Source organism: Centrocercus urophasianus, unplaced genomic scaffold (genome assembly GCF_019232065.1).
Source record: "Centrocercus urophasianus isolate 14NV4802_14NV808 unplaced genomic scaffold, USGS_Curo_1.0 seq_25, whole genome shotgun sequence".
Taxonomy (NCBI): Eukaryota; Metazoa; Chordata; class Aves; order Galliformes; family Phasianidae; genus Centrocercus; species Centrocercus urophasianus.
This window is the reverse complement of record NW_024884811.1, coordinates 7,915,438-7,929,176: the sequence shown is the minus strand read 5'-3', so window position 1 is coordinate 7,929,176 and position 13,739 is coordinate 7,915,438. Positions and strand designations below refer to the sequence as shown.

The 13,739-nt window shown below is 39.7% G+C and overlaps 1 protein-coding gene across 1 annotated transcript in view; it reads left to right on the top strand.

Moving 5' to 3' along the window:
• The first annotated feature begins 288 nt into the window (after nt 1-288).
• The window catches only part of ZSWIM6 (zinc finger SWIM-type containing 6), a 77,719-nt gene continuing 64,268 nt past the window's right edge, over nt 289-13,739 (top strand). Inside the window, exon 1 of the mRNA XM_042825886.1 lies at nt 289-549. The gene's annotated coding sequence lies outside the window, so the exon portion shown is untranslated. The remainder of the gene's footprint in view (nt 550-13,739) is intronic.

The following is a 13,739-nucleotide window of genomic DNA, read 5'->3' as shown; positions in this document are numbered from 1 at the left end:
GAATTAGGTGTATTGGGTTATAAGTTCTGCATTTCTACACAGAATAGGCACAGCATGAAACTAAACGTATTAATACTTCTGAAGTTCGCTGACAGAGGTTTAATTTGATATACGGAGATGGATTAAATTAAATTAATTACGTGTGGATTCCTTCTACCTTAATTCAGGTTCAGTCTTTTGTAGTTGTTTTTTGTTGTTGTTATGGTAAAAACTTGTACTGCTGTGTCAATTCTCTTTTCTGGACACTGTTTTCAAGGTGCAGTGCTCCCTGCTGCCCTACCAGCAGTCCCTCATCGTAATGACTCAGTGAAACAAACTTGGATGCAGTTCTATGAGAGGATCTTCTCTTGTAAGCCAAATGGAAACGCCCCCAGTAGCATACTTAGTATGAACTCCAGCGCTGTGCAGCCTTTAGCGAACAAGAACAGAAAAATGGAGCAGTGCTGCAGTGCCAGTACCCAGTGTTATATTTTCCCTTTGTGCCTTACTAGCCAATGGTCCTGTGTCGTAGACATCTGTGCAGCATGACCAGCTTGGGATGATGACAATGTAAGTATTCAGGAATGAAACACTAAAACTTTTCCACAACACTAAAACAATATAGGAGCAGCCCCTTTGTGCATTATTGGTGTGTTCCTCTATGAAGAGGCAGAGTGGCAGTCAGATGGAGCAAGGCTCTGATGAATGCCATTTGTGTGTTAGCTGCTTCCTGTGGGCAATCCTCTCTTGGCAGGGTATTAGGTAATATGTTTTGTTCCTTCTCTGTGTTGACTCTTTGAGTAAAGGGATTCTGGTGCTAAACTGCATCCTTGTAATCCTTGTCTTGGGTTCTAATAACTAAAGAAGCATCCTTATCTCACTTTTCTAGGGATGTTAACTGAAAGGACAGTTTTGTGTGTGTCTGCAGGAAGAATGACTTCATCAAGGTTGCTGCTAGATATCACTTTCTTCCCCTCCTTTCCTCCTTTTCCGCACCAGGTTTGTCTCTGGGGACTCACCATCTGGTGAACTACAGCCAGGGAGCAGAGAGCAGAGCTCTCACGGCTGGTGAATAAATTAGGAGTAATAAATTAGGCAGCTACTTCTTTAGGTAAGAAAACAACACTTAACAGAACTATTTTCCTGAGTATTATGAATAGATAAAAATCACTTTTAAGTACAATAGAAAACATTTCCAGTGACTGTAGAATTTATTTTTTTTAGCAGAAGAGCATGGAAGTTTGCTGTGTGCCCTGTCTGTCCTTTTCAGTGCACAGTGGCAGACAACTAGTTCTGCTTTGCTGCACTTTCTCAGTTTTCTTGGAGTGAGGGTAGAGAGATTCCTCTTTTTTTTTTTTTTTTTTTTTTTTTTTTTTTTTTTTTTTTTTTAAATAAAGGCAAAAGAGTTGTTTTTCTGGGTTTGTTTTTTTTCTTTCTCTGCCTCTTGGTTTGCTGAATCAGGAGGGTAAAAATGCTCTAGTTCATCACTTGACTTGATGGGTTTTGGATGCAGTGAGGGTGACAAACAAAGCGTTCCTGTCCCATCCCATTTTCAGCATGTAACTTCCGCTCCTGTCTTCTCCCGCAGACGATGGGCAGCTTTCGTTCTCCTCTGTCTGCCCAGCATCCCATGTTTCCCCCGCCAGGATGTGAGGCACCACAGCTCTGTAGCCGGTCCCAGTGCCAGGAGGTCCTGTGGGCGGTGCGAGGCTGGCGGGCAGGAAGCATGTTGGTGTGCTGCCTCTGGGAGCCCCGCTCCTGGTGCAGCCACAGAGACTGAATGCGGGTGGCTGCTCGGCTGTCGTTAGCTATTTTGTTTTTCTCCTCATACTTCTAATAACAGTGAAATAATGGTATTCACAGAGGACTGTAGTTAAATGAGTGGAGCAATCCTCAAACTTGTGTTAAAAGCCTTTTCAGTTGCTGCAGAAAGTGTTTGTTTGCTAACTTTGAACTCTCGTAGCTTTTTGACTGTGACCTTTTGCTGTTGCTGTCTTCCTTTATCTTACCTTATTCTTCTAAATGTAGACTGCATTTCACCAATTTAGAATGTAAATGTCTCCACATCCTGAAAGTGAGACACGGGTTGGCATGGCATGGATGTACCTTCCTATGCTGGTATGGGGCTGAAAGCTAGAAAATGCAGAATTCTGCTCAGTTGGAATTTGCTTAAAGAGGTTTTTTATCATCCTTCTTGTCGTCTGCTTCGAATGGCTGCAGTACATGCGATTTTGTTCTGTGAAACATGCTGTACCCTGGTACTATGCTTGAGATGTGTTACAGAGCTCTTTTGTGCTGACAAATCGTCATATCACACTCTGGTACTTATGTCACAGAGATACTGCAGTAGTACATGAAGATACAGTGCCATCTGCATTGCCCAATGCTTTGAGGTCTGTAATATATGTAGGAGGGGCCTGTAAGAAAAAATACTTGGTGAAATTTGGGGTTTGTTTCTCTGTAAGGCTCCTTCAGAGTGTTCTCTCTGAGCCAGGTAGCTGCATGGATTCCTATAACGTAGGTTCCAATGAGCCTGTTGTGACAGTGCTATCTGAAATTAAAAATAATATAGAAAAAGATTTATGTGTTTAGGTCCACATCGTTGCTCTTTCCTTGTTGGAACAGGATAGCTGTTTTAATAATTTTACTTCAAATCTGTTACAAAGCTGATAACATAAAAGCACAGTATCTGGATTTTATGCTGAAAGCTGCACACTGAAAACAAAAGGATTCCTTTGTGTTTGGAAGCAGCTTCTGTGAGTAACTGTATTAATACTTTTCCGTGCATTGATATTTCAACAAATAACAATTACAGGAAAGTGATAAAGCAGCATTTTTATGAGAAGATTTATGCGGTTTGCTTTTTTCTCTTGCTTACTGCTCTTTTCCCTGTTTTGGCACAAAACAATAAGATACTGTTCACAGGTGGAAACGTGAAGAAAACCAACTTCCCTTGACTGTGTAAAAATCTGTTATCTCAATTTTTTTTTGCTGTCTTCAAAAAATAACAGCTTTTTTTTTTTTCCAATTGTTTTTACAATTGTGTTTACTATGAAGTAGGCCTAGCAGTGTGCAGGCAGTGTTTCCGCTGCTGCAGATTACTGTTGCAGAGCTCACACTACTGGGCGGATTTTTTGAGTGTTGAGTGACATCTGCTTAAGATAGTATGGAGTGTTTGAGTTTTTGTGACTCTTGCCGTGGCTGGAATGGGATCCTTAGATATGCAAGGAGATACCTAGGATGTTCTGTGTTCAGCATAGGCGCAGCTTTCGGCTGGAATATTTGGGTAATACTTGAAAAATTTTACTAAGAGTGAGGCTTGTTCTCCATCAATAGAAAAAAAAATAATCTGCCATTTGAATGGAACTCTTAAAAGCAGTCTCCGCTGAATTCTGGGTGATGCTTTTTGGCAGGCGGGGACGCTTCCCAGAGGGGTTGCCAACACAAACACTGTGTTTGTACTTTTGTCTCCTTCCACTGCCCCACTTCTGTGAAACAACTTGGTTGGCATCGGTTGTGCCAGCACTGCTGTGCAGGCTGCTGGCATTGAGCTGCTGCTGCTATTGTTTGGAGCTTTTTTGCTGAAAATTAGAATCCCCGTAACCACCAAGCCCTGCAAGTGGCTGGGAACTCCATCTGTGGGTTGTATTCCTGTCTCCATCTACTGGGAGGGGAAAATAAATTCAATGCAGCTGAACAGATTTCAGAGAGCTTGGGAAAGCAGGTGGGCAGGTATGAGCTTTTGCTGAAAGTGTACCTGCTTGCTTGAGTTTGGCTTCATTTGGTTTTAAAGAAGTATTTGGGACTTTCAGAATGTTTTGTAGGTTTGTAAGTCTTTCATTGTAATGCAGTCTTTAGTTTAGATGTTGCTAGTTGGAAGGATTAGTTAAAAACCACGAGTGTTTCTGGGGGGATGAGGAAAGGAAAGACTCATGTTTAGGGATGTTGGTCCTTAAAGCTTATGGTTATCTAGTTTGAAAGCACGTCAGCGTCTTTCTTTTTAAAAACTGAACATTTATAAATGTTTTTATTTGTGCTATGAGTATACACTTGGTTTGTTAAAACCAGGACTAGCAAGAAGAGCACCGCTGTGTTGAAGATTACAGGTTAGTGCAAAGCATGCCTGGAACTTGTTGCTTTCAGTAAGGATTTCACTCTGAGTATTGACCTTGTCTATGTGGAGCAAGGGGGAAAGTTGTTTGATACAGTCAAAAGTATTTCTTCAGTAATTTAACAATATTTTTGCTTGACATAGGTTCAACTACCTGCTTAATTTGTGAGGTTTAATTCAGATACAGGCATCTTGTGCTGCCATGGACACAAAATCAATGTCTAGTTTGCCTGAGGAAATGGCTATTTTTCCTTTTGGGGTCTAGCTAAGTCTTTTTTTCTCCTTCCCTTTTTTTCTTTTTAAGGCATTAGTTATTCAGAGAGCAGAAGCAAATAGCCATTTTTAAAATTCATGTCCTCAAATGTTAATTTGATGCTTTGAGGCATAAATGACCTTTCTAACCAGCCCAAACTTGTCAAACAAAGGAACGATAGAAACAAGCTGCTTTGTTCTAATACAACAGGCTGCTTTTCAGGCAGAATTTCAAAACAATTCTGCCTTCCTCTTCTCAACAACATTAAATTAAACTTTGGCCTGTGCTACGTTTGAATTTAGATGTGTATGCATTGTTGGAGAGATGGTGATGGAATCTAGACAACCTGTGCAAATTGAACTGTAGACTTCAGCTCCTGAAGCCCAGGGCAAGTGAATAATGCTTTCATCTGCAGCTACTGCAGCTGGTATTTCTTAGCCCTAGAAAAGCAGTTAGGTGTGAATCAGGAACAGAGAGAAAAATTAGAAGGGGATTTCTCGCTGTCAGAAAACTGAAGTGGAGAGGGAAGAGAGGAACAAAACTGTCACTGCTTCTTGAAACCTTTAAGTGTTCAGATTGAAGCATACAGCTCTAAAATGTAAAACTAAATATACATTTCTGTAGCTCGTATGAGTTTGAGACTAGAATTATATAGGTATGTTGTACAAATGGGGAAAAACGCTTTATGTATCAGCGCCAACTCTGACATCATAAGGTGTAGCAAATAAAACATGCTTAAAAGGCCAGGATAAAGAGATACAAGACAATACAAAAAAAATGAGTATGTCTTTCTCCAGGGTGTTGCTTTCATTCTTCTACCCTTTTCCAAAAAGATTGAATTACTCTTGGTACTTGTGTACCATTCTTCACCGCTAGCTATGCTTGAGGAGTCTGAGATTAATCTCTTGAAAGAATGTTTCTAATGTTTCTAGAGGAGGCACTATAGTAGTAAACTTCTTCAGGAGACGAGTTAAGGAGTGACTTCCCTGGTGTTGCAGTTCGTATATCTTGTATAATTTTTGTCTTATATTTTGTCTTCTTCAGTGCTTACATTCTCATCCAGAGAAGAGATATTCAACTCCAAAGTTTGTTCCAGCTTTCATAAACTCTCAAATCTACAGCAGCTGAGCTGCATTGTCAGATCTGAAGATTTGTTCATTAATATTTGGTCACTTGAATCTTTCACATTAGGGCTCATTTTATTTGGGTATGAAATGTGTATGTTATCAAAGTTCTAATGAACACGAATGTGGCTTCTGCAGATATTTTGTTTTAGATAATCTTTTCAGTGCTGTTTAATATAAAAAGGACAGAAAAAAATACTTACCTTGGTTTATATTTTTGGCCTGAGAGCTCATCTGTGTTCTCTAACGGTTATTTTTCTTGTACATCAGAATCCATTCATGAAGGTGCTGTATGTTTTTTAGAATCATGGGTTTCCACTTATACTGCATGATTTTCTCACAATTGTATGACTTTCTTTTTGACTGGTAATGAATCAAATGCTTGTGGTTTTTTTTGTTTTTTGTTTTTAAAGTCTATTTTGTTTTTATTATTCCTTTATTTGGCCAGAAGTCAAAATTCTTAGTGTTCTGTAGAAAGGGAACATGACTCAAATAGCCTGAAACCTTGTATAAAGCACTCAGATCAGTTCAGACTGGAATGTGGCCAAATGTTATACCTGTGTCTGTTGTGGTGAACAAGAACACCCCACTTCTTACAGTAACTGAGGGGAAGCAAAAATAAAGCTTGATTTTTTTTTGCTTCCAAAGTCATGGAATACTTTCTAAAAAGCAACATGTGAACAAACTGTAGTGCACACCGTTCTGCTCTCTGGACAAGAACAAAGAGAGCCTTCTTTTCTATGGTGGTGTCTGCGAAATGGTCTGAAGAGCTCTTCTGGACTGTGCAGCACATTGTCAGCCTGGAGCCTTCATGCAGCTACAGGAATGAGCTGTGGCTGCTGTGAGGAGTGCTTAATGTACGCACTGAGCTTGTACAAGATTTCTGGTAGAAAACCTGGGCCAACAGCACATAGATCAACACAGTCACAAAAGTACGAACTGTGCTTGTTAATTATTCCATAACTTACTAAGTTTGCAGTTGATTTTGGTAGTTGATCCAAACTGCTGTCAGGCTGTATTTTCTCACACACAAACATGTGTGCTTTTGCTTTAGATTGTTATGACCATTTCAAATTTAGCTGTGCATATTTTGGGCAGCTGTTGTATTCTTCTGTGTTTTGGGTATTTGTGTATTGAAGTGAGTAGGTATCAGGATGGAGCTCTAGACAAAGCTGTAAGCAAAGAACTTAAATAAATAAAAGTACTTTAATTACAAGATCGCTAGCTTTTATCCAGTCAAGAAAACTTGCTCTCTGAAGCTGCAGTGTTTTTTACAGAACAGAATTAATCCATGTGCTGTTTAGGACATCCCCACAGAAATGCTCTGAAAATGCATGTTCACCTGTTTGGCCTTGAGTATGTTTTGTGCTGCCATGACAATCTGGTCACAAAAAGCCTCGGGCTTGTGGTTTCCAGGCCTGATTAATACAATGTGCTGTAATTAGGAATAGGAAAAAGCCCCACAGGCTCTTTTCCAATTTAAATATTCCCACTGCTCCCAAGACTTCCCCAGCTTTCATTGTGCATTGTTTCAGATTAGTCATCATTGAAATACTTATTTTGTTCAGTGTGGCCAGGACACTGCGAAGAGTTGCGAGAATGTATCCGGGCTTTCAGCTGCTGAGCAGCATGGAGTTGGTGCCTCCCTGAGAGGGTCCTGTGATTTGGAGTGTACCCCAGGAATGACCAGATGTAGCACATAACAGCATTTCAGCACTTGGCTTCTGCAGCATCTGTTCTCATCCAGAGGGGAACTGCAGATAACGCTCCCTTCGCTTTCCATACATTTTTCATCAGTTACTGCCTTCCTGAATTTAGTTGGTGAAGAGCATTAGTGTACTGAAACAGGAAAGAATCAAAATACCAAGCTTCATATATTTAATTTTTCTAGATACAGTGGGGACAGTAGTTTGACTTTACTGTGTTTCCTTTCTATTTTTTTTTTTTTTTTTAAACTATGAATTATATCTTAACCAAATGGAGTTAGTTTTTTTTTTGTTTTGTTTTACTACAACTCTGTAGCAATGTGTGCACAACTACTGTTTTGGAAAACAAAGCCTAGCAGGCAGATGGCAGTAATATTTAAAAAGTTGAATGACATGGTTTGGAAGCATCCAGTGAACATGCCGTACCTTGCATAGGTACCTTCAATTTAGTACACAGTGGAAGACTTTGAATGTGTTATCACCACAATGTCTTGAAAGAACTATTATGAGGACTGTTATGTAGAATACAAATGATGCTTACTGAACTTGCAATTGATTCTTTCTGACAGATGATCCCCATGGCTGTCAGATTGTATTTACTTATAAACAGATGCGCTCCTACTCTAAATCAGGATAACTATTCCAGATCTAGTTATTCATAGTTTAAACAACTGCTAGACACTAGTTCAGTTATTTTTCTGGTCTCATGTAGACTTGGTTTTTCCATTTTATCTTTTCCTCACCCTCACTCCATGCTCCTATTTTAAAGGTTAAAAATTGATGCATTTGGTTTGCTGTTATACAATTGAAGAGCTGCTACCGATTAAAAAAGGAAAATAACTTTTTTTTTCCCCTTGAGGGTTTCAGTGTCCAGCGTACTCTGCTGTTCCCTGTATGTTTTCAATCTGTTGAGTATAACTGCATTTAAAATATTCAGCTTACTGTTTTTACTTACTTGCTTTTGAAAGTAGGTTTCAGACGAGATCGAAGCATTCTTGGTATCCATTTAGAAGCCATCAGTTTTTGGGAGATTATGGGTAAGATTCAACTGCTGGTGATGCACCTATGAGAAAACATGATCCTTGAGCTATTAAGCCTCAAAATAACCTTTTCAAAGATTTAAAGCACAATCAATAAGTGGTGGCAGATTTCCTTTATTAAAAATCGAGCAGATCTTCTGCAAGGCTGCCTTGCCCCCAACCCAGCTTTTTGAGGTGGGAAAAGTTTTCACTGTGAAAGATAGAACCAAATAGTTGAGCCCCATCCTGTCTGGACTGCCTCTTTCTCATGTATTGACCTTCCTTGAAGCAGGCATAATCCATTGCTCTGCTGGTGGTTGTTCTAGCAGCAGCAGTAGCAGCAGCTTTGGCTCTTCTCTCTTTGTTCCAAACTCACCTTCTGCTGTTGTTAGACAACCTTCTCATCTGATCCCCCCACTTTACCCAATTGACCCTAAAAGTTTTTTTTTTTTTTTAAGTCTCTGCTTTTCAGACAGCTGCAAATATCTTGCAAATGGATTGCACATGCATTTTGGAGTGTGGTTGACAGCGTTATACTCACTTAGGCCACTCTGCAATCATGCTGTACTTCACTGCCTTTCCTTAACGCAGCAGTACACAATCCATAATGTTGGAAGTATCCAAATAATTTATCAGTACGCTGTCTCTGATAAAACAGATTTTATTTGCAATTGCAATGGCGGGCACCTGCAAGCAGGGGAGTGTGCAGAAAACAGTGTTACATCTTTTATGCCCTGTTACTTGACACTTATCTCTTTCTCTTCTGGTTCCTCATTGGCTGTTCAGTTTTCCTGACGCTCAACTAAACATACAGATACTGGGTGAACATCAATTTTTGCTAGCTAAGCATGTATCGCTAATTAGTTAACCTCACACTTGCTCATTCAACACTTGGTCAATGCTTCTGGACATCTGTGTGCTTGCATAGAGATAAGCTTGGAAGGAGGACAGAGGGGAGTATCTTGATGCCTGCCTGTTGCATCCCAACCTACCCACAAAGCAAAGCAATCCAGCCTTGTGCAGAGGGCCTGGCTTCTTTGATGTTAAGTCTGTTTTTGTTTTGCTGGGGGTCTCTTATCCAAACAGAATAGTCCTACAACATGCTTTCTAGTCCGTGGTACTATACCTATGCTATTTGGAACACTTAAAAACTATTGCAGCTTGGCAGGTGAGAATTAATCACATAATTCAGCAATTCTATTTCTAAAGTATGTTACTTACACATATTTCTACTTTTTCATATCAGCTATTTCTAGGGACAAGTTACAAAATGCAAATACAATTGTGCTCTACTTCTTCAGATCAGTTCCCCCTTCTTAATATCTAATGCAGAAACAACATTCCATTCCTACAATAATAAAGGAAGAGAGATGTTCCCTGCCCTCCATCAGTGCCAGTGACTTTTGTGGATTATGAGTGTAAATAATACTCCAGTGCTGCAAATGCTAGCAAACTGCCTCTGGTGTTTTGGAAACTTTTTCTCTGTCGTTTGAAGTTGTTGTGGAATGGGTCAGTGGCGTATAACTCCCCATGTGCTGGAGTGAGTTACTTCCTTACAACAAAGCTTTTGGAATCCCCAGGAAAACAAAGCAAAACTGACTTCATTAGATGGTTGGAAGCAGAGAGACTTGGTGAGATTATAGTCGTTTTCTCTCAATTCATTATCCTTAAATAAAAGTAAGAGAGATATTCTCATCTTTTAAGAAACAAATTTTATTACTGGAAAACCCTAGGAGTTTTGAATTCAAATGAATTTTGTTTTCATTTTATTAAGGCTTTTTTTTCATGTTCAGCAGACAAGGGAAAAAAAGTTCAGCAGTTTCTTTCAGCCAGTTTTACGTCTTTTTTCAATATTAATTCTGAAAGAATAACTAGAGGTAGTGTTTGTTTTGAGCTGGTTAGATCATAGAGCAGCTTTAAAGTAATTACTCCACTTGCTAAATCAGCATTTCATTACAGCAGTAGAGCCTACCAGTGTTCTAAGAACAGCTTTGGCAGTAAAAATTTGGGCAGGGAATTTTCATATGAATTAATGTGGTAAGCAGTAAGGTTGCAGGGATAGCTATCTTAATAACGAAATCTCTCAAACTCGCCTGAGAAGTGAGTAATACTTGAGGCTGCTTTAGCGCTCTTTTGCTTGGAAGGTGGAGTGAAGAAAAAGTGTAAAAGTTGCTTCTCTTAATATCCTAAACAACTTTTTTTGTTGTTCAGTATTGTTCCAGAAAAATAGTCCTCTTTGTTTTTCATGGTCGAGAAGCTTTGGATTTTGCATTGCCTTCTTGTGCAAAAAAGCTGGCATCACCTTTAGAAACAATATGTAAACTTGCAACATCTGTACTCTTACAAAGAAAATAGGCCTTTTTAAAAATCTAGACCAGTATTCTCTAGCAGGAATGTCTAAAAAGCACATGAAATTTGCTAAACCAGAATATGATAGTTTCATTTTATACTTCATGAATTTTATGTGAAGAATAAAAAAATATATTAACTTTTTTTTTTTTTTTTTTTTTTTTTTTAGAAGAGTCTTGGTTCTGCTTCATGATTTTGATTTTAGGTTGTTTCCTTGCATAGGGACTATCAGGTATTGTATTTTTTCTTAAGTTACATTTTCTCTCTTCCTGAATCTGATGTGATTTGAGCAACAAGTGATTTTACTCTCCCTTACATGCATCAGTTGTGACCGACCTTCCTCACAGGTTCTGTCATTCGGTCCAGTTTTGTGTGGACAAGTTCATGTATGTCCCGATTGTCTGGGGAGGTATTGGTGTGTTGTTTGAATTGCTTATTCCTTTAAGAAGAGATATATGCTCAGAAAAGTGTGCACACACAAAAAATACTGTTTGTTCTGCAGCAGTGTTTTGTCCTCAACAGATCCAAAACGGAAAAGATTATCTGGTGATTTCCTGTTCTGACTGCATGCAAACTGTGCATATGCATGTATGTCATGAGGATGTTGGTTTCCTTCTGGCCCTCCCTGGTGCAGCCTTCCCAGCATCTGTGGTGCAGGCTGTGCTCAGGCGTGCAGAGCAGGCAGACCCCTACTTCTGCTGATTGCTGCAAGCTGTTGGGTAGTGCTGTGGTGCTCTGCTTCCTAAACATCCCAGGGCAGTGGCTTATTTCCTGATTACAGCAGCCTTTGGGTGCACCGGGTGAGCAGGAAAGCTTAGCCCCTGGAATCTTTCCTTCCTTAGGACAGAGGGTGTCTAATGTGTAAATGAAAATAGCGGGAGAAGAAAAAGGTGTAGTAGAAAAGCTTTGGACATTGTCTCAAAACAGTAGTTGGACTACCATGTGCTTGCAGCAGGTAAGAGTGGACTGGGTTGAGGCTCTCTCTGTCTGACAGGGGGTGTCTCTTGCTACTTCATGTTCAGATTTATTTGTAGCTTGGAACAAGGAGAATGTACCAGTTAGTTTTGTTAACAACCTCAGGCAGTCTTTGGGGGTGCTTTCATGTTTCATAGCTTCTAAAATCTAGCATCAGAAAGATTTGAAAAATAACTCTAGAACAAATGTCTGCAAAATCCCAATTGTCTAGTTAAGATAAAGGTCGTTTTAGTTAAGTGTAGTGCCCTTTGCCTTGCCTTATGTTCATCTTCCAACAAAGCGCAAATCATCTCTTGCTCCAAAGCAAAATACTGCTTCCCAGGGAACATCACCCTACTAATGCGAAATACATTTTTACCAGACTCTTACTGGGCTGTTCTGGAAGTGATGTAGTAAGGAGGTCAAAAGCTGAACTGCAAACCATACATGCTTGTTGCCTTCTAGTCTAAGCAATAGACTAATTTTGTTACCTGGAATAATCATATTTATACTACTTTCCCTGAGATGTAGAGAATGTTGACACTGTCTGAACAAAGCATTTGGCGTTGGATGATACTGAATAGATGATATTTTCCTGAAAGGCATGGGACATCTTACACACACTGATCCAATGTCTGACTCCAAAGAAACTTTTCTTGTTGTTGTTTTGAAGTTTTCTGTTGAAGTCATTTGCTATTGAACAAGATTACTAGTAACTATGCAACAAACCATTACTACCTGGAGACTTACCTAATAGGAAGAGTAAAATCTGGAAGATTTGGATCTGATACAAATATTCCTGTTTCCAATGGCAAGAACAACCTGGAGCGGGTTTCCCACCGCTTTCTGAGACATGATTCCCTTTCCACTTTTCTTCATATCAAAACAGAGTAAAAACTGTACACCAGGGAGTGAGACCCAGGAACTAATCTGAATTATGTTAGCAGACCAGAAGTTTGTCACATCTGGTTACCTCACCTTGAGTCATGGGGTTTTTTGGCCTGGAACAGTCTTAAGCTGCTTTCTTGGGAATCTCTTAAAGAACAACAGGGAGAAAGCCTAATAAAAAGTACAGCATTTTTCAAAAGGAATAATGCTATTTAAGAGTACATAATATCTGAACAGACATGCAATGAACAGCATATAATTCTCCACATAGTGCCGCAGCATTAAATATGCATATTGGTAAGCTAGCAGATGCTGTGGTTCTGAAATTGCCATGTAAAATAGCAGTCTTTTGCAGCAGGGTGCTGCTCTATGTGAGACTCCTTCACATGTAATGAATAGGTAATTTCAACTCTGTAGTCCGTGAGAGGCTGGGGGGTGTGTTCTAGTAACCCAAGGCAGCAGGATGTGCTTAGATGTGCTTTTAATGGTGCAGCAATTCAGAGCTCTTTGGGGTATATTCATAAAGAGGGATGTTCGTCTGTTACCTTGTATTCAAATAAGGAATTACTGCGCAGAGGCCAGACTGGAGGTGAGAGGAGATGATGGGAGGTTCCCTGCCTTTTCTGAAGTGATGGTTCTCGAGTCTGTTTATGTACTCCGTGCAACCAAAAGATGAAGTAAGATCGAGGAAATGCATCCACAAGAACTGGCACTGAAAAGAGGAGTGGTGTTTCCTCTCATGCCTCTCCCAGAGCATGTTGACCCAACTGATCTATATCGCTGGAAGATTTAGCTAACAGGTGAATTCTGTGCTCCTGTGGGCACTGTTGTCCAGTTGTCCACCTGCAGGAGGTGAGAAATTGGGTTTATTGCTCAGTACGTGGAGGTCAACAGACATTGGATATTCATGGCTTGATATGTATATTCTGTGTTTTTAAAGGTATTTTGAAAACATTTGGTCTAATGGTCAAATATTTCTTTAGGCAAGTGACCCCATTTAATATTAAACTATCACTATTGCTTGTTAGAAAAACTAGGTCTGAGGATTTGAACACCTAAGACTCCCTTGGAGAATAAAATAAGGGTGTTAGGCATTGTATGGACATCTGTCACATCTCTGTTCCGGAGATTTGGATGGTGGAGAGGAAAGGAGATTTTGAAGGAAATGGCCGATCGTGTTTGTATTTCCTGATATGTCTCACTCCTTATCAGAAGAGGAAGCCTCCTGCTTGAATAAGTAAACAGGAAAAAATGAGTTTAGTGAATAGTAACTGCTGCTGTGTAGTCTAATGTGCCTTAGTGTAGGGAATATTTTATTTGAACCGTCTTTCAATAGACAAAAGTAAGCTATATCAT